General features: G+C 36.6%; 1 long non-coding RNA gene and 1 other non-coding gene across 2 annotated transcripts; both read left to right on the forward strand.

Annotated features, from left to right (window-relative positions):
- The first annotated feature begins 7667 nt into the window (after window positions 1–7667).
- On the forward strand, window positions 7668–7773 carry LOC128287696 (small nucleolar RNA R71). The gene has a single exon (XR_008278396.1). It is a non-coding gene; the product is annotated as a small nucleolar RNA R71 (small nucleolar RNA).
- A 4530-nt stretch (window positions 7774–12303) lies between these two features.
- On the forward strand, window positions 12304–14386 carry LOC128286587 (uncharacterized). Its single transcript, XR_008277199.1, has 2 exons — window positions 12304–12364; window positions 14001–14386. It is a non-coding gene; the product is annotated as an uncharacterized LOC128286587 (long non-coding RNA).
- Window positions 14387–19894: the final 5508 nt, after the last annotated feature.

Consider the following 19894-nt stretch of genomic DNA (forward strand, 5'->3'; position numbering starts at 1 on the left):
CAGAACGTATAGGATTTTCGGCCAGGCCGTGTGGGCCAAGTTAGGCCATATGGGCCACACGGGCAGGTTATATGGGCGTGTGAGCCCATTTAACTGAAATGTGTTCTAAGGTTGCACGGGTCCCCAAGTCGACTGTGAACCTACCGTAGGGCCAGTAAGCACTACTTAGACCCTTAAATGCGTGAATTGTATGTAACATGTATGTACTGAGCATGATGATTAATTGATTGAATACTGAATGATCGCGTTTATTTCGTGATAGGTTTTAAATATTTATAATTACTCGTTCTTAAACTAGCTATTATTGCAATGTAGGCAAGTGTACCTATCGAACAGTAGTATAGTTTTAGCAAGACCGGATTGTCGAACCCAAAGGAACTAAAAGTACTAGTAATGACTGTCTTTTTATTATCTAGCCTAAGAATAAAGAGGTTTTGTTTTAATTAACTAATTATCTAAACTAAGAACACACAGAGAAAAGAATTGGGGAATCGCTTTTGGGAAAAATCGATTGACTTAAGACAATACCTAAGGAAAAATCTACCTAGACTTTACTTGTTATTTTGGCTCCGAATCGAACGATTTATTCATTCAACTTGTTCCGTAGAGATCCCTAAGTTATGTTATTATCCCTATTCAAGACTAATAATGTCTAATCCCTAGATTGAATGATGAGACTTTTCTCTAATTAACACTCTAGGGTTGTATTAACTCGATCTATGGATCCCCTTATTAGGTTTCACCCTAATCCGGCAAAATCTTGTCACCCTATGTCTAGGCGCGCAATCAACTCCGCTTAATTATGACAAATATACACTTAGACAAGATCTATTCCTCCTCTGAATAAGAGCATGTCTTGAATCAATATCTTGGGATATCAAAACAAGAATTAAGAACACAAAATTAAAAACAAGTTAAATATTTATCATACGATTCAGAAAATAATAACAAGATTTATCTTAGGTTTCATTCCCCTTAGGTATTTAGGGGTTTTAGCTCATAACTAAATAAGAAAACATCTAAGAAGAATAAAGAATACAAAACATAAAGAAAATCCAAAACTCCTGAAGGGAAATTGAGGAGAGATCTTCAGTCTTGATGATGAATCCGGCTTCTGAGATGGATCCGGCTTCTGAGATGGATCAATCAGCTTCCTTGGAGTAATTCCTTACTCTCTATTCTCTGTCTCCCTTTTCTTCCTCCTCTAGGGTGTATTTATAGGCTTTGGGATGCCTAGAAACCCTCAAAATTAGCCTTTTCCGAATTGGACTCAATTTGGGCTATGCAGGGACATACCCATGGGACACGCCCGTGTTCGATTACTTCAGGCCGTGCTCGAGCCTGCCAAATTGACACGGCTGTGTGGCCTGCCCGTGTAAGGAGGTCCAGGCCGTATTAATTTCATACTTTGACCCATTTTCTCCATTTTTGGCCTCCTATGCTCTCTTAAGTATAAAACATGAAATTAAAGCATTAGGAGCATCGAATTCACCAATTCTAATGAGAAATCATCCATAAAATGCATTAAACATGGGGTAAAAATATGTATAATTTACGGTTTATCAAATACCCCCACACTTAAGCATTTGCTTGTCCTCAAGCAAAATTCTCAACTCATAATCAAAATAAATTCTTCTCAACTTATAATTCCTATTGATAATATCTCACGTTAATCCATAAGTAATCATACATTGAGAATTCAACTAAAAGACATAAAAGTTTCAAACATTCCAAGTTGATTATTTAATCATGCAAACATAGGTGTCTCTCCGCATCTAAGTAATTACCTTTGATTCAGAATATCACAGGGTTTCACATCCTCACTAAAGATTCACTCAAATCACTCGAGGTGTTTAAGGACAATAAATGAAGCACTCAACAGTCAATAATGAAAAGTCATTACCATAGGCTTGCATGAAAATCAAATCTCCACCACTATAATTTAAGATGATACACCAATCAAAAAGTCTTTAGAAGGTTATAGTGAGGCTTGGTTAGGGGGTGTGGTCACAAGCTGAAAGAAAGAGTTAGAATCGAGATTGAATTGAAAAATTACCTAACTTGAAAAAGAGTTAATCATTACTTGCGTACAATAGAGCTTTTTCTCAGACTATGGAATTTAAGTTCTAAAGCTTACAAATAGAAGATCACTACTAATATGTATACATGCTTTTTTTTTTTAAGAACAAGTTAAAATAATATAGACTAACTATTAAGAACAAAACATAGCTAAGCAATCCATTCAACTCAAATCTCAACAAAAATATTGATTAATTTAGGGGATTTCAACAATAATGGGTTAAAGGTTAATATTAAGGGTAATACAAGAAATGGCTTGTTAGGCTCAATGGGGTTTACTAGGGGTTAATCGCGAAGGTAGGCTTTTCATGGCATGAGTGGGTTAATCCTAAGTGCCTTAATCATTTTGACATATCAAATCAAATGGTGTGGTCTCGACATGCATAATCAAGCAAGTTCTAGAATAACAGTTCAATACTGACGCACTCAAAGCAATAATAAAAGTGAGCATGAAAGAATTAATAGATGCTCTAAAGGCTCAAAAATCTCACAAAATTTATGGCTATTTTTAATGTTTAGACTCGTGAATTCCAATTCAAAGTAATACCTAGACTTGGGGAAACAACCTATAATTTTAAATTCTTAAAAATCAACTCATCATGCTTGATTCTCTAATGTCTTAAAGTTTAAACAATCAATGCATAAATCCCTATGTTTTAATTTAAGATATATCAATCAAAATCATAAATCAATTAAAATTTATCCTAAATATGATATGAGAGCTTTTCAAGAGAACAAGGCAATCATTCAGGGATTTTTATGATAATGAAAGAAATACCCCCCACACTTAAGATGTGCATTGCCCTCAATGTACAAAGATAGATATTAGAGTATAAAAATAAGATAGGAAGAGAAATGAAACTTCCTGTATGATGAATTCCTCGAACTAGAGTTTTAGAGAGGAATCGATTCGAGAGTGGATGAGGATACACCGGTGGTCGTAGAGGTTCATTAGGCCATAAGTCCTGCGCCAAAAGGATATTATCTCTAGTGGTAGCTATGGTCGTGGGCGAGCAGGACATGGCAGTCGTGGAGAACCTTTCCCAGTAGAGGTTCAGTTCATATGTGATAATGAGCTTAAGAGCTCTATAGAACTGTGATAAAATCAAGAACTTTTTAGGAGATATTAGGAAGGATAATTACTCATAATAAAAAAAACCGAAATTGATAATTAAAAATAAATTTCTAAAATCTGCTAAAAAATAAAAATAAAATAAAAAGTAGTTATAATAAAAATTAAAGACATAAAATAATAAATAAATGTTTTTAAACATCTTCATCACTAGATGGTTCATGAGGTGGGACTGGCGATGAGATGTGGAGGTGCTGACAAATCTACTGTAGAGTAGCATCAATGTTGTCAAATCATTGAAAATATCATTTCTCGAATCGAGTGAGGTGCTCAGAGATGTCAGCGTATGAAGCCGTCGCATGACCTAGACGAGAGGGTGGTGGTGGCTGAGTCGGTGGGTCCTTGTGCTGTAGGGGGACATCATCAGAAATGTCCTCACAGGCCTCCTCCTCGGTAGATTGGGCGAGACGATACTGGGGAAGGTAGGATCCTCAGCTCTTCTCGATCATCCTCATGCTAAGAATGCTCGAGATGCCTTGTGGAGACATCTGGCTGATAAGGTTGAGGGATGATTCTTGGGCTACGGTGTTGAGGAGCCCGAAGTGTCGCACCAGTCGAATCACGTAGGGGCCAATGGAGATGACCCCCTTCCAATGCCGCTCCGTCTGGTGCTGAATCACAAGGGCGATGAAATAGGCAAGGTCGATGACGTGCCCTTGCGACATGCACCATAAGAAGTGGTCGTCGTGGGTGTTGATGACGTCAGTTCTCTCTCGCCTCCCTATAATCGTGTGAGCAAAAGTAGTGTGTAAGTACCTCAGGGATGGTGGGACAACTGATGCCTTGGAGCGGCTAGGATTGTATGAGGCCGTGCTAGGGGCCAAATTGTGCCAGCACTTCGAGGAAGAGAAATGTATATGGCAACTGAGAGCATGTAGTTCATTCTCCTCCTTGAACTTTTTCGTCTATAAGCCTAGTGCCACACCGAACTCTAGAATGCTTAGCTAGTGGACTAACCCGCCTAGGTGAAACTGCATCATGCCGGGATCATCGTAGTTCATCATTACGGTCTGAAGATGGAACGTTGTGCATAGTTCCATCGTGAGCTCGAGGTATGTTGGTTCGATGATCCCAAAGAACAGCTCCCAAGGGTCAGTGGTTAAGAGGGCCCGAATCGCATCAGCCATCTGAACTTGTTCTACGGCAGCCCAGTCGATGCAGCGGCCCGTAATTAAAGGTCGGGCTCGAAGTATCTGGAAAAGTTCTTCCTGAGGCCCTCAGGGAAACTGTAGAAGAGGGTAACGAATTTTCGCGGTTGGACCTACGGAAGAGGACGCTCCTTTCTTCTTCTTTGAAGCAAGTATGGTGGTTTTCTTTCTTCTTGAAGACGACATTGTGTACCTGCAAGTGGAAACATCAATTCGTCTTTTGATGAGTGGATAATATATAATATATGAAGGGAATGCGACTAAATTCGAAAAGGAAAATGCATAACTATATTCAGCCATAGTTGCTAAATTCAATTAAAACAATAAGTTCAATGACCCATTTCTTTGTGGCATGAGCATGGTAATTTAAGTAAAAATGGAAAGGAATGGAATACAAAATACTATATGAATGAAAAGAGATGTTAACAAAATATGCATGATTATTTCAACTATCCTAGCCATGAATATTTACTTCTAACTAATTGAATGAAGTGTAGGAATCATGTAATGAGTAAGATTTTAAACATGAGAAAGATGATAACTTGTTTGATAAATGAAATTTATGTGATTATCAATATGGAAATAACATGTAAAATATAGATTAATATGATAAAAATCATTATAAATCAATGAAATAAAAGAAAAAGGAGTTAACAAATGCTAAGGGGAGAGATTTAACGTCGAGAATAGAGTTGTAGGCGGCGCACGGGCGTGGTAAGGAGGCTTTGTGGAGTTCTAGCGACTAAGGTTAGGGTTTTTTGAATGGGGAAGAAAGTGAATAGTGCAGGGTATTTATAGATTTTGGGCCACACGGCCAGGGCACACTCCGTGTCCCCTAATTTCAGCCCGTGTGATTCGCGAATTTCAAATTTGAGCGCATCTGACATTTAGTACACGCCCATGTCTAGCTTCGTTTGTTTCTCCTACGCCGGTGTGTGCAAGCCCCACGCCCGTGTTAATTTAACAGATTCGACCACAGGTGTTCCACACGAGCGTGTCGAACGCCCGTGCTGTTTTAACAGGTTCGCCCACGATTTTTCCACACGAGCGTGTTGCACGCCCATGTTGTTTTGGCAGGCTCGACCACGGCCATAGCGCACGGCTGTGGCATTTTATCGTAGCCCGTGTTGGGGAAATCCTTGCCCTGTTTTCACACGTCCTTAAGCACGCTCATGTGCTTGGCCGTGTCTCTGTGAAAACACCTGTATTCAAGATTTCTATTAGTAAGTTAGGAGTTAAATACTAAAATTTAAAGAAATTAATATTGTTAGTGCTTGGGTTGCCTCCCGAGAAGTGCTTATTTATAGTCTAAGCTCGACTTACCTCTCCAGTGAATGGTCATGGTGGTTTGAGGAGTTTATACTCCTCATTCCTGCTATCAATCCCATCAAAATAAGGTTTTAATCGGGTGTTGTTTACCTTAAAAGTACTGAACTTGGGATGACTCACCTCCACCGTACCGAATGGAAAAATACTGAGTACCGTAAGAGGGATTTCCTCATTAGGTGTGGTAGTGGCAATGTGGGGATTTGCGGCATCTAATAAAACCTTATCACCAACCTTAAGTTGATTTGGAGAGGTATCGGGCTCGTTTTGGCATAGTTTCGATTTTTTGGGTGTTCTTGGTTTGTGCGTCTGCCATTCATCGAGTTCCTCAATTTGTAATCTTTGATCTTCATGAATAGGTCCTCTACTAGTACTTGAGAACAACTCGTGTACTTCCTTTAGACTCATTTTCTGCAAAATAGGTTGCACCATATTGTTAGTTTTAGTAGAATGGTTTAAATGATCACCTTCAATTCCTGATGTGTTGCCAGAATTGCGAGCTTGAAGGGTGATTGTTTCGTCTCCCACCCGGAGTGTAAGTTCACCTGTGCCAACATCAATGATAGTTTTAGCAGTTGCTAAGACCTAGAATTAAGGGAATGTTGCTATCCTCTTCTATGTCTAGAACAATAAAGTTAACGGGAAATATAAATTTATCGATTTTAACTAGCATATCTTCAATAATACCTCTAGGGAATCTTATAGTTCTATTTGCTAATTGAATGCTCATCCTAGTCTGTTTGGGTTTCCAGAGACCTAGTTACTTAAACATTTTGTAAGGCATGACGTTGATACTAGCCCCTAGATCAACTAATGCATGATTAACATCGAAACTACCAATTAAGCAAGAAATAGTAAAGCTCCATAGGTCTTTTAGTTTGTTGGGTAGTTTATTTTGGAGAATGGCTGAGAAAACTGCGTTTAGCTCCACATGCGACGCCTCATCTAACTTCTGCTTATTTACTAAAAGCTCCTTTAAAAATTTCATTGCGTTTGGCATCTGCGATAGAGCTTCAATAAACGGTAAGTTAATATGCAATTTTTTAAGAGTTTAAGAAATTTACCAAATTGTTCATCTGAGCGGTCTTTCCTTGTCACGTTGGGGTATGGCACACGAGGTCTATATTCGATAGTCACTGGTTTGTTTGTATTTTGATCTACCTCACCTTGACCTTTGCTTACCACAGTTTCTTGCCTCGGTTCTGGTTCAGGCGCAACGCTTCCTTTGTCATCTTGAATATTAATTGCGTTGAGTTGTTCCCTTGGGTTAGGTTCGGTATTACTTGGAAAAATACCTTGTGGTCATTTGGAGATTAGTTTGGAAAACTATCCTATCTGAGTTTCGAGCCCTTGGATCGATGCTTGTTGATTTTTAAGTGTTGTCTCGGTGTTCTGAAAATGGGTTTCTGACACTGATATAAACTTTGAGAGCATCTCTTCAAGGTTTGGCTTTTTTTCCTGTTGGTAGGGTGGTTGTTGGTAGCTGGAGGATGTTGTGGTCTTTGATTTCCTTGACCGCCCCACGAGAAATTGGGGTAGTTCCTCCAACCTGCATTATAAGTGTTACTATATGGATTGTTTTTTAAGGTCGAGGATTATTACCCATGTAGTTTAATTGCTCGTTATCCATGCTGTGGCCAAAAGGTTGGTATTCCAAATGGTTTGTTCCACTGCTATTTGCTTCGCACTGCATTATTGGGTGAACCTGTGAAGAACTAAGAAAACCATCAATCTTTTTATTTAAGAGTTCTATCTGATTTGACAGCATGGTGACTGAATCAACATTATAAACACCGGCTGTTTTCATTGGCTTTATCCTCATGACTTGCCACTGATAGTTATTCAATGACATCTCCTCTATAAACTCATAGGCATCTTCCGGTGTTTTATTGTTGATGGTTCCGCCCACCGCTACGTCAACCATTTGTTGAGTCGAAGGATTCAGACCATTGTGAAATGTTTGTACTTGGAGCCAAAGCGGTAACCCATAGTGAGGGCACTTTCTCAGAACGTCCTTGTATCTCTCCCATGCATCGTAGAGTGTTTCTAAATTCATCTACACAAAAGAAGAGATATCATTATGTAATTTAGCTGTTTTAGCCGGTGGAAAATATTTTAGTAAAAATTTTTCGGTTATTTGTTCCCAACTAGTAATTGACTCTCGTGGTAACGAGTTCAACTACTGTTTAGCTTTGTTCCTCAATGAAAAGGGAAATAAAAGAAGACGTATGGCATCATCAGAAATGCCATTAATTTTAAATGTATCGCATAGTTCTAAGAAGTTGGCTAAATGAGCGCTGGGATCCTCATCCTGCAAACCATCAAACTGAACAAATTGTTGTATCATTTGCATAGTGTTAGGTTTTAATTCAAAAGTATTTGCAGCTACAGCAAGTCTAACTATGCTTGATTCAGTTCCTGTTAAAGAAGGTTTAGCATAATCATACATAGTATGTGGAGCAAGATTTTGATTAACCGCAATTGCAGGAGGTAGATGATTGCCTTGGTTTTCAGCCATCTTTTCGGTTGGGGGTTGAGTTTCGTCTTTTTTCTCATTCTCCGTGTATCTTAAGTTGCGCCTTATTTCTCTTTTGTTTCTACGAACTATATGATCGATTTCTTCGTCAAAAGGTAATGGTCCCGACGGGTTTCTTCTAGTCATAAACTATAAAAACCTGGCAAGAGATAGAAAGAGTAGGTTAATAAATAATAATAATAATAAAATTAAATTAAACTGTAAGAAAAATAAATGGCTAAAGTAATAAAAATTGAGCGTTCCTAATATTTTAGTTCCCCAGAAACGGCGCCAAAAACTTGATCACATTTATTTCGTGATAGGTTTTAAATATTTATAATTACTCGTTCTTAAACTAACTATTATTGTGATGTAGGCAAGTGTACCTATTGAAAAGTAATATAGTTTTAACAAGACTAAAAATAAACAGGTTTTGTTTTAATTAACTAATTATCTAAACTAAGAATGCATAGAGAAAAGAATTGGGGAATTACTTTTGGGAAAAATCGATTGACTTAAGACAATACCTAAGGAAAAATCCACCTAGACTTTACTTGTTATTCTAGCTCCGAATCGGACGATTTATTCATTCAACCTGTTCCGTAGAGATCCCTAAGTTATGTTATTATCCCTATTCAAGACTAATAACGTCTAATCCCTAGATTGAATGATGAGACCTTTCTCTAATTAACACTCTAGGGTTGCATTAACTCAATCTATGGATCCCCGTATTAGGTTTCACCCTAATTCGGCAAAATCTTGTCACCCTATGTCTAGGCGCGCAATCAACTCCGCTTAATTATGACAAATGTACTCTTAGACAGGGCCTATTCCTCCTCTGAATAAGAGCATGTCTTGAATCAGTATCCTAGGATATCAAAACAAGAATTAAGAACACATAATTAAGAACAAGTTAAATATTTATCATACGATTCAGAAAATAATAACAAGATTCGTCTTAAGTTTCATTCCCCTTAGGTATTTAGGGGCTTTAGTTTATAACTAAATAAGAAAACATCTCAGAAGAATAAAGAATAGAAAACATAAAGAAAGCCCAAAACTCCCGAAGGGAAGTTGAGGAGAGAACTTCAGTCTTGATGATGAATCCGGCTTCTGAGATGGATCAATCGGATTCCTTGGAGTAATTCCTTACTCCATATTCTCCGACTCCCTTTTTTTCCTCCTCTAGGGTGTATTTATAGGCTTTGGGATGCCTAGAAGCCCTCAAAATTAGCCTTTTCCGAATTGGACTCAACTTGGGCTCGGCAGGGACACGCCCGTGGCACACGCCCGTGTTCGATTACTTCAGGTCGTGCTCGAGCCTGCCAAATTGACACGGCCTTGTGGTCTGCCCGTATGAGGAGGTCCAGGCCGTGTTGATTTCGTACTTTGGCCCATTTTCTCCATTTTTGGCCCGTTTCTCGTTTCTTTCACTCTCCTATGCTCTCCTAAGTATAAAACATGAAATTAAAGCATTAGGTGCATCGAATTCACCAATTCTAATGAGAAATCATCCATAAAATGCATTAAACATAGGGTAAAAATATCTATAATTTACGGTTTATCACTGAACTGTATGTATAACTGATATTCATGTATTAGCATGTCATATACTGTATGTTGCATTGCATTGGGCTGGGATATTGATATTTGGAGGAAGTTTACTAAAAGGTTCTTAGGCCTATTATCTGGCAGCTTAGCTGCAATTTACTGATTGTGTGCCGCATTCGGTACTACTTGGAGAGTAGGGATGGGTTTAGGCCCAGACTGCATTTGACTGATAAGATGTTGTTTGACTGTATGCATACCTTCTGTGGGGAATACACACTGAGTTTACGTAAACTCACCCCTTTCTATTTTATCTATATAGAGAATCCCCAGACTTAGACAGATCGGTGCGACGGAGGACTCAACGGTGACCACTTAACTATTGAACCGATTTAACACCATATAAGATTTTTAATTCCTATTATTTTTGGAGAAATTTTTGCTGTAATTTGGACTTTTGGACTGTTTACTTTTATTTTGGGGTTTATAACTGTTTCATGAATTTCTAAACACAACATTTTTCCTAAACGCTAGTGGTTTTCTTAAATATCATGGTTTTAAAAGCTTCCACTATAGAATATATTTTTAAATGAATCAAATTAACGAGAAAATAATTTTAAGATTGACGAAAGATAAATAAAAGTTAATAAAAGGAAACGACTTTAACTTGATAAATTCGATTTCAAATTCCATTCCGTGTGACATTGCTGGATTCAGCCATAACGTCTAGGCCGAATTTGGGGTGTTACAAAGGAAAACAAATTTAACGACTTTAACATGTACATCTTCAATAATACCCCTAAGGTACCTAATTGATCTATTAGTTAATTGAATATTCATCCTAGTGGGTTTTGGTTCCCCGAGACCAAGTTGTTTTAACATTTTATAAGGCATAACATTTATACTAGCCCCTAAATCAACCAAAGCTTTTTCAACATTTAAACTGCCAATAAGACAAAGAATAGTAAAACTCTTTGGATCTTTAAGCTTAGTGGGTAGTTTGTATTGGAGAATGGTTGAGTAATCCTCATTGAGCTCTACAGTTGACAAGTCATCTAACTTTCTTTTATTTGTTAACTTACTTTAAAAATTTTGCATATTTAGGCATCTGCGAAAGAGTTTCAACAAAAGGTAAGTTAATATGCAATTTTTTTAAAAGCCCAAGAATTTTACCATATTATTCTTTTATGTAGTCTTGCTTTAATGCTACCGGATATGGAATTCATGGTTTGTATTCTCTAACCACCGGCTTATGCCCTTTCTTGCTTTCTTCAATCCCATCATTTTTCTCAACAGCTTCTAAATTTACTTTGTTTCAAGCTTGGCTAACCCTTCCACGCTTCGAACAGTGATTGCGTGGACTTGCCCTTTTGGGTTAATTTCAATGTTTCTAGGTAAACTACCTTGTTTGCTCTCCAAAACTGGTTTAGCAAGTTGTCCAATCTGATTTTCAGGCCCTTTAATCGATGTTTGCTGATTTTTCAGAGCTGTCTCAGTGTTTTGAGATCAAGTTTCAGACACTGAAATAAATTTAGCTAACATCTCCTCAAGGTTTGATTTCTTTTCTTGCTGATAAGATTGCTAAAAACCCAGAGAGGGTTGTGACATTTGATTACCTCGATCACTCCAAGAAATTTTGGACAATTCTTCTATCCTAGATTATAGTTATTGCTATAGGGGTTATTTTGATGTCTAGAATTGTTACCCACAAAGTTGACTTGCTCATGCTCCATGTTAGAACCAAAAGGTAAACATTTTGGATTGATCATCCCTGCTCTAGTTGCATCACATTGCATTACTGAATTCATCATGTTATTGCAACTCAAACCATCAATCTCTTTATTCAGTGCTTCCACCTGACTTCTCAACATAGCAACTGCATATATATTAAAAATATCAGCTAATTTAATCAATTTTGTTCTCATCACTTGCCATTGATAGTTATCCGGTGTCATCTCCACTCTAGTCGGTCTAACGATACTCAATTCAGCCCTAATTAGAGTAGGCATAGCATAATCAAACATAGTACGAAGAGCAAAAGGTACAGAAGGCTACTGATTATTTTGATTATCATTCATCTCCGCAGTAATATCATTTTCCTCTTGATCATCTATTAAAATCTGTTGACCTTGCTTTGTTTCTCTAACCTTTCTACGTTTTCTATGTGTAATAGCCCGATTTTGGGTCTAATCGGAACAGTGGTTTCGTGACCAAAAATTCGACATAGAAAAATTTATTTTTATTATATTTTTATGGTCTATAGTTTTATGGAATGATGTTTTGAAAATTTCGTTCAAAAATTTTGACGTTTGGGCACTCAATTTGGTCAAAAGGACTAAATTGCAAAAAGTGCAAAACTTGAGTTCTATAAGCTAGAGGTGTCTAATTGTTATGAAATTTTAAATTGGAGGTCCTTAAATGGTAATTAGATCGTTAGTTAAGTTGGTGGACAAAAATGGACATGGTTAGGTATGTTTCTAAAGTCTTTCATTAAGGACATTTTAGTAATTTGGTAATTAAATGAATAAAAAGCCAATTTTTGTCCATCTTCTTCCCATGGCCGAAATTCACAAGGGGAAACCATGGCTAGGGTTTTTCAAGCTTCCAAGATCGATTGTAAGTCCGTTCTAGCCCCATTTTTAATGATTTTTATGTTTTTGAAATCCTTGTAAAATGATCTCTCTTTCTACCACTAATTTAAGACATAATCAAATTCTAAAATTTTACCCATGATGTATATTTGTGTATTTTGAGGTTTAATGGTAGAAAATGCATGTTAGTTGTTTGATAAACGACTTTTGCTAAGTGATTTTTTATGAGAATGCCTAAAAAAGACTTATTTCTAAAAAGTTGTAAAATAGGTGTTAAAATGTGAATAAAAGAAAATTTTGGCTGGCATAAGCATGTATAAGGTTAGGCTAGGCATGGGTATTGAAGAAATTGAGTACATTTCATTTTATGAGCCTAGGGACTAAAATGTAAAAATGTGAAACTTTGGGGTAAAAATGTAATTTTTGCCATAATGTGATTTTGGGCTGATTTGAATATTATAATGATTAAATAAGTTAAACGTGATAATATAGATCAAGAACAATGAGGTTTGGAAATAGAACGAGAGAAAAATAGGTATTTAACTGTTAGGCCCTTTTCGCCATTTTTATGCTGAGGTAAGTTCGTATGTTTAATAAGCGTTAAATTATATATGCATAAATGCTTAATTGATATAATTTTGGTAAATGTTATATTATTGAAATGAAATGTGAATGCTATTGAGTACGATACTACGGAAATGATCGACAGAGATTCAATACAGAGAAAGTTCTGATTGAACCTTAAGAATAGATAGGATACAAATGTCATGACATTAGTGTTACTAAGATTACGTGTAAGACCATATCTGGGATATGGCATCAATTCAAAACTTTGAGTAAGACCATAGCTGGGCTATTGGCATCGATAGGAGATTTCATGTAAGACCATATCTGGGATATGGCTTGGTATGGTACTGTGTGTACGAGATTCTCAAGTATCCTTTAGTATTCCAAGTCGTTCAACTGGAAATTCAATGGGTATGTCAAAAAAAAAGGAGAAAGAGTATGTTAGTATTACGAATTGGTACAGGTATGTAAGTAAAGTCTATATGCATTGACTTCATGAAATTGTGAGTTCATGATTTCCACGAGAATGGTTTTTGTGAAAACCTTGTGATTATTGGTCTATACTTGTGATGTAAAAAATTTATGGTAAATTTTGTTGAAGATCATGTGATTGGCTTTCAAGCCAAATTGAGTTATTATATAACATATTTATTTCACACAAATTGTGATTTATCGGATATGAGAATAAAGAAAGATTGCCATAATTGCCTATTAAAATGGTTATGAAAGTACTGGAAAATAAAAGTTTAAGTAATTGAAATATATTAAGATATATGCTTGGAAATATGAGTACACATAATCAATGTGCATGTTCACTATGAGGTTTGAAATGATTTGTTAATTGTTGTAATATGTTACAAATGAGATATTACGATTGTTAGGCTAATGTCAAAATATGTTAAATTATGCTTATAAGTTGATAGAGTAAACATAATGACTGAATAAAGTTATAACAGTAAGATTCATAGTAATTTTGTATTATCTTGTGTTTAATTTGTTGGACTGGATAAAAATTTGGTAAGAGTTGCTTATTATCTTCGTACGGACTTACTAAGCTATATAGCTTACCCCCCTTCCTTTCCCATGTTTTATAGTGCCATCAAGCTAGCTCGGGTTGGAGATCGCTGGAGATCCTATCACACTATCAAGCTATCATTTTAAGTGTTGATGAATTCAAGTATTTTGAGTTATGGCATGTATTTGGTCATTTCGTTATATGCATCATATGATTTTAACCAATGTAATGGCTTGTAATCGTCAAAGGCTTGTTTTGCTATATGGCCATGTAAGTTGGCTTATAGTGGTAACATGATTGTAAGGCTAAGTATATTTATATATGTGTCAATGTCTATGGTGTAATGATCATGGTATGCTTGGTGAACGTGAAATATTTGGAAATGTGATTTATGACAGGATTATGTAATGTTTGGAATTGTGACCTATTGATGAGATGAAGAAGTTGAGTATAATTTGGTAACTAGATAGTAATTGGATAAAGCCTAATGAATGTGAGATCTGTATGTTTGATTTAGGGCTTAATAAATGTAGTGAATATGTTAGATAAAGATATAAATTTGATATGTTTTAACCATGAATGTGGATGTTTTGGTTCCCAAAGTATGTATTGTTTTGTGCCTTTGAATTGGGGCAAGTGTATGTGTGATTAAGGGTGACAAATGGCTTCGTAAATAGCCTCATTATTTTCCACACAAATAGACACATGAGCATGTTTAGGCCATGTGTGACACACGGCTTACCCAATGGGCGTGTGTTCCGGTCGTGTGTCCCTTGCACCTTAATTGTTGCACAATAGAATGCTTAGTATCGAGCACACGGGCAGAGACATGGGCATACGTCTCAGCCATGTGGATGACACGACCCTAGGCATGGGTGTGTGCCCTAGGCGTGTAAAGTCTGCACCCATTTTATGAAAAATTATGAAAATTAAATCGACCACACGGCCTAAGCACACGGGTGTATGCATTGGCCGTGTGACTTCAATTTGTTCTTGGGTGACAAACATAGAGTTACACGGGTTAGGGACACGAGCGTGTATGACCACACAGCTTGCCCACACGGGCATGTCCCAAAGCCACACGGGCGTGTGACCCCTGTTTAGTGAAAAATTTTCTAAGTGTTGTAAAATTTTCTAAAGTTCTCAGTTTAGTCCTGAACCACTTCCAATGTATGTTTTGGGTCTCGTAGGCTCATTTTAGGGGCGATATGAGTATATATTAAAAGTTTTAAATTTGGATGGAACTTTACGTTTTGGTTTTCTATGATTGCTTGTGTCTAAGTCCAGTAATGCCTCGTACCCTATCCCAGTATTGGATACGGGTAAAAGGTGTTACACTGTGAGCAATCTTTTCAGTTTCATTGTCAAAAATTAACAATTTCAACGGGTTGCCTCTAGTCATAAACCAAAAGAACCTATAAGAACCAAACAAATGAAAAATTAAAATGTAACAATTAATTTAAAAACAAAAAAATAAAAATAAAGTTTTCCTAATATTTTCGTCCCTGGCAACAACGCTAAAAACTTGATGTCCACAAAACTAACTAAAAATCAAACTAAGGCAACTGCACCTATCAATAAATAGTACAGCTATGGTGAACAAAGATATCATTTCCTTGAATATTAAAAGTACTAGCATGAGGTTAAAATATGTTACTTTTAGTACTTATCAAGATCGGGTACTTGTTTGGGTTGTGGATCGATTGAGCATAGAGTTAAGAACTATCCTCACTAGGTTAAGCAAATGCAAGCTCCAGTACATAATAGGGTACAAAATCAGAGGGTTGGGCCAATACCTCAGAGGGGCTGTGGTCTCAATAAGAATGGTAATGATGGGCAAGGTTAGAGAGCACCGGTTCAGGGTATGAACAGAATAGAGGCTAGGCAACTTGCTCTAGTTTATGTTGCTAAACACTGAAATGATAGAGATGCATTCGATTTCATAGCAGAACCTTCACTATCAATTCCTTACCTTACTTTACTTTAATTAAAATTGTATCTACACACTCCTATGTTGCATGTAATGTTTTTGAAAAATTGGGAATTGGGGTAGAAAATACTGCTAGTACTGTTACTGTAGTCAGCCCTTTAAGATAATCGATGGTAATTTATAAGAGGTGTCAATTGGAAGTCCAAGGAGTGATATTTCCAGTCGATTTGATGGAGCTGTATTTCGATGAGTTTGACTTGATATTGGGTATGGAGTGGTTGGTTGAGCATCAAGTTAAATTGGACTATGCTATTAAGAGGGTAACACTAAAGACTTTTGATGGTAAAGAGATTGCCATGGTTGTGCAGCATTGAGATTATCTATCTAATGTGATCTCTGCTATGGTATCAAAGAAATTGGTCCAAAAAGGGTATGAGACATTTCTAGTCTAAGTCCAAGATGCAAGCGTTATTAGTCTAGCTGTAGTAAATATAAGAACTGTTAAGGATTTTCAAGACATTTTTCCCGAGGTTACTGCCCTAGATACCTCCAGATTGTGACGTTAAGTTCAGAATCTAGTTGTTGCTTGGTGTTTCGAGAATGTATACAATGAAATTATGAGAAAATTAAAAAGTGAGTGCATTAAATGTAGTTTTAAAGAATCAATTACATATTTGGAGAATAAAAAGTTAGCAAGTATAAGCATAAACATGAGATGGTGGGAAAAGAGTAATGTAACGCCCCAAAATTCTTATTTCTGCTTTGGTGAATGGGTAAGTGTTCTGGGAGTGTGTGAGAGGTCTTGAGTACAAGCCTTACCTTAGGAAAAATTTTGAATTTTTCTAAGTGAAGTTTCACTCTTGTTCAGTAGGTTTTTATTTAATTATTTGTAGAAACATATCAGAATAGGCTTGCTAGTCTGATGGTTAAGTTGAGTGTTAGGTTGTTAGAGGTCCTATGTTTGAATCCCTGCGTGAGCAAAGGAGTTTATTTTTGCTCTGTTGACGTGCAGAGCTTCGGTTGAATGAAAAGTCTGAGTAGTGGTTGTTAGTGGGAGTAGTAGAGAGATTTGAGGATATGGGGAGTTATGGGAATTATCTCCATTAAATTTCTTTTTTCCAAAAATTTTGGGTTTTTCCCAAAAATCTGTGACGTGGTTCTCTACTACTCTACCGAAATTCCCTTGCAACTTTCCCTCTTTCTTTTTCCTTTTCATTTTTTGAATTCATCTTTTTTATTAACAACGCAATTTACACTTGTGCGGGTTCGGTAAGTTTTCTTTTGTTGTTCTTTATAGTTGTTGTGTATTAAGCGATTAAGAATCTGATTACTACTGCAATTGGTGGTGTAGGCGAAGGTTTCGAGCAGTAAGATTCATTTTTTGGGTTTAATAAGTGTTAACGAAGGTTCCTCGTCGGTGGTAAGTCGGGTTTCAGTTGGTTCATTTTTATTGGAATCCGTTAATCAATTACTGAATCAAGATTGGGTACTCTCGTTGTAGGTTTTGGTGGTTTCGGGATTACGTTGGCTACAAAAACGTACCAGGTGTGTACCTAGAAACGTAAAAAATAGGGTCTCAACGAAAGCCAAAAACCTTACTATTGACGCCACACAGGCGTGTGATCAACGAGGCCAGGCCATGCACGCAAGACACAACCGTGTGATAGCCAAGTAGGTCGTGTGTGACACACAGGCTAGGCTGATTTGGGTCGTGTGGGCCACGTGGGCGTATGGGTCCACACGGGTAGTCTACATGGGCGCGTGGGATTCTGGGCCAGGCCGTGTAATCCACACGGCCAAGGCCAAATTGGGCCGTATGGGCCACACGGGCGTATGGGCCCACACGGGCAAAACCACATGGGCGTGTGAGCCCATTTAATTGAACTGTGTTCTAAGGTTTCACGGGTCGCCGAAGTCGACTGTGAACCTACTATAGGGTCGATAAGCACTACTTAGACCCTTAAATGCGTGAATTGTATGTAACATGTATGTACTGAGCATGATGATTAATTGATTGAATACTGAACTGTATATATAATTGATATTCATGTATTAGTATGTCATATACTGTATGTTCCATTACATTGGGTTAGGATGTCGATATTTGGAAGAAGCGTATGGAAAGGCTCTTAAGCCTGTTTTCTGGCAGCTCAGTTGCAATTTACTGATTATGTGCCGCATTCTGTACTACATGGAGTGTAGGGATGGACGAATATGGTGTGTAGAGGTTGGTGGGTAGGACTTTGCTTACTGATTAATGTATATCTGATATTGTTACTGTGATGGGCTTAGGCCCTAATGCATATACGATACTGAAACCGAAATGGGCTAAGGCCTGAACTACTACTGAAACTGAAATGGGCTTAGGCCCAAACTACATTTGACTGATAACTGTTGTTTGATTGTATGCATGTTTCCTGTGGGGATTACACACTGAGTTTATGTAAACTCACCCTTTCTGTTTTGTCTATACAGGTAATCCTCAGTCTTAGATGAATCGGTGCGGCGGAGGACTCGGCAGTGACCACATGATTATTGAACTTTTTTAATTTCAGTTATGGTATTTATTTCCTAATTATTTTTTAGGTTATTTTTTTATGTAAATTATACTTTTGGGAATATTGCTTTTACTTTGGATTTTCACTATTTTCATGAATTTTTAAACTGCAAACTCAACACAAACTCGGTTTATATAGAAATAACATTTTTCCTAAACGCAAGCGGTTTTTCTTCAAATTTCACAGTTTTAAAAGCTTCCACTGCAAAATCAGTTTAAAACGAGTTAAATTAATGAGAAAATGATTTTGAAGTTGACGAGAGATAAATAGAATATAATAAATGAAAACGGCTTTGGCCTGGTAATTCGATTTCAAAATTCCATTCCATGTGACGTCGCCAGACTCATCCATAACGTCTAGGCCGAGTTTGGGGTGTTACAAGTGAATTGGAAGTGAAAACAAGTAAAGATTAAATTGTAATTTGAACAAATAAAGAAATTATGAGTTAATTATAATCATTTGGTGTTAAGATGAAAAAAATATGTATTAGCATTAAGGAAGTCATAATTGGACCAAATTAAATAAAGTGAAGAGAATAACGACTAAATTTTAATTTCTCTTTTTCTAGGAAGGAGCATAAATGAAAATATTTGCATGACCAATTAGTAATTATGGAAATAACTACGAAATATGGAAAATTCATTATGTTAAGTAACGTGTATGAAAATAAAGAAAGGTAATACCTGACAAAGGGATTAGGTGCAATTTTTCCAAAAAAGGGGTATTTTGATTATTTCACATGGATTTCTATTTGGGATATAATAATGATGAGAAATTAATTTTTTTAGGACTAATTGTGGCCATTAGATGAGAATAAAACCAAGTAATAATTGTGGACCATACATTTAGTTTTAGGATTTTGACTCTGACTAGTGTTTATAAAAGAATAAAATGTGAAAAATAGTGGGAAAAAACCCATATCCTTCTTCGACTAAGTATTTTCCTCCTTTGGGTAAGGAGAGAAAAAATGTATCTCTTCATTTTCTTGGTTTCTTCTTCAATCTAACTCAAAGTCCCAACCCTAAACCTTGATTTCTCACTAAAATCTTATAGAAAACCAAATTCCAAGTTTTATTTGTAATCACCTTCATCGTCAAGGTCAAGGGTTTCATAGGTTAGAGAGAGAAATCTTTAACCAAGGTAGGTTTGTGTATTTTCATCATCTCCAATGATAAGTACATACACATAATAGGATTGCAAGTTTGTCGACGTCACGGATTTGGCCTAGGGCTTTAGACGAATGAGGAAACTTAGATTTTGATTAAAACTTGAAAACGGTACAATCCAAGTTAGATCAAATCAAATAAAATCATAGCAAGTAAAACAAATTGAATAAGTTAAAAAAAAACAAGTAAATCAAATTGAAAAATTAGGCTTCTTGAGAATCCAAGTCAGTTTGAAAGAAAAAACTTGTCCATGATGAATTTGGAACAATTCAAGGCTACCAATTAAGACAAAACAACAGCTTAGAATAGATTTAATAAA

This window comes from Gossypium arboreum, chromosome 13, assembly GCF_025698485.1.
Source record: "Gossypium arboreum isolate Shixiya-1 chromosome 13, ASM2569848v2, whole genome shotgun sequence".
Taxonomy (NCBI): domain Eukaryota; kingdom Viridiplantae; phylum Streptophyta; class Magnoliopsida; order Malvales; family Malvaceae; genus Gossypium; species Gossypium arboreum.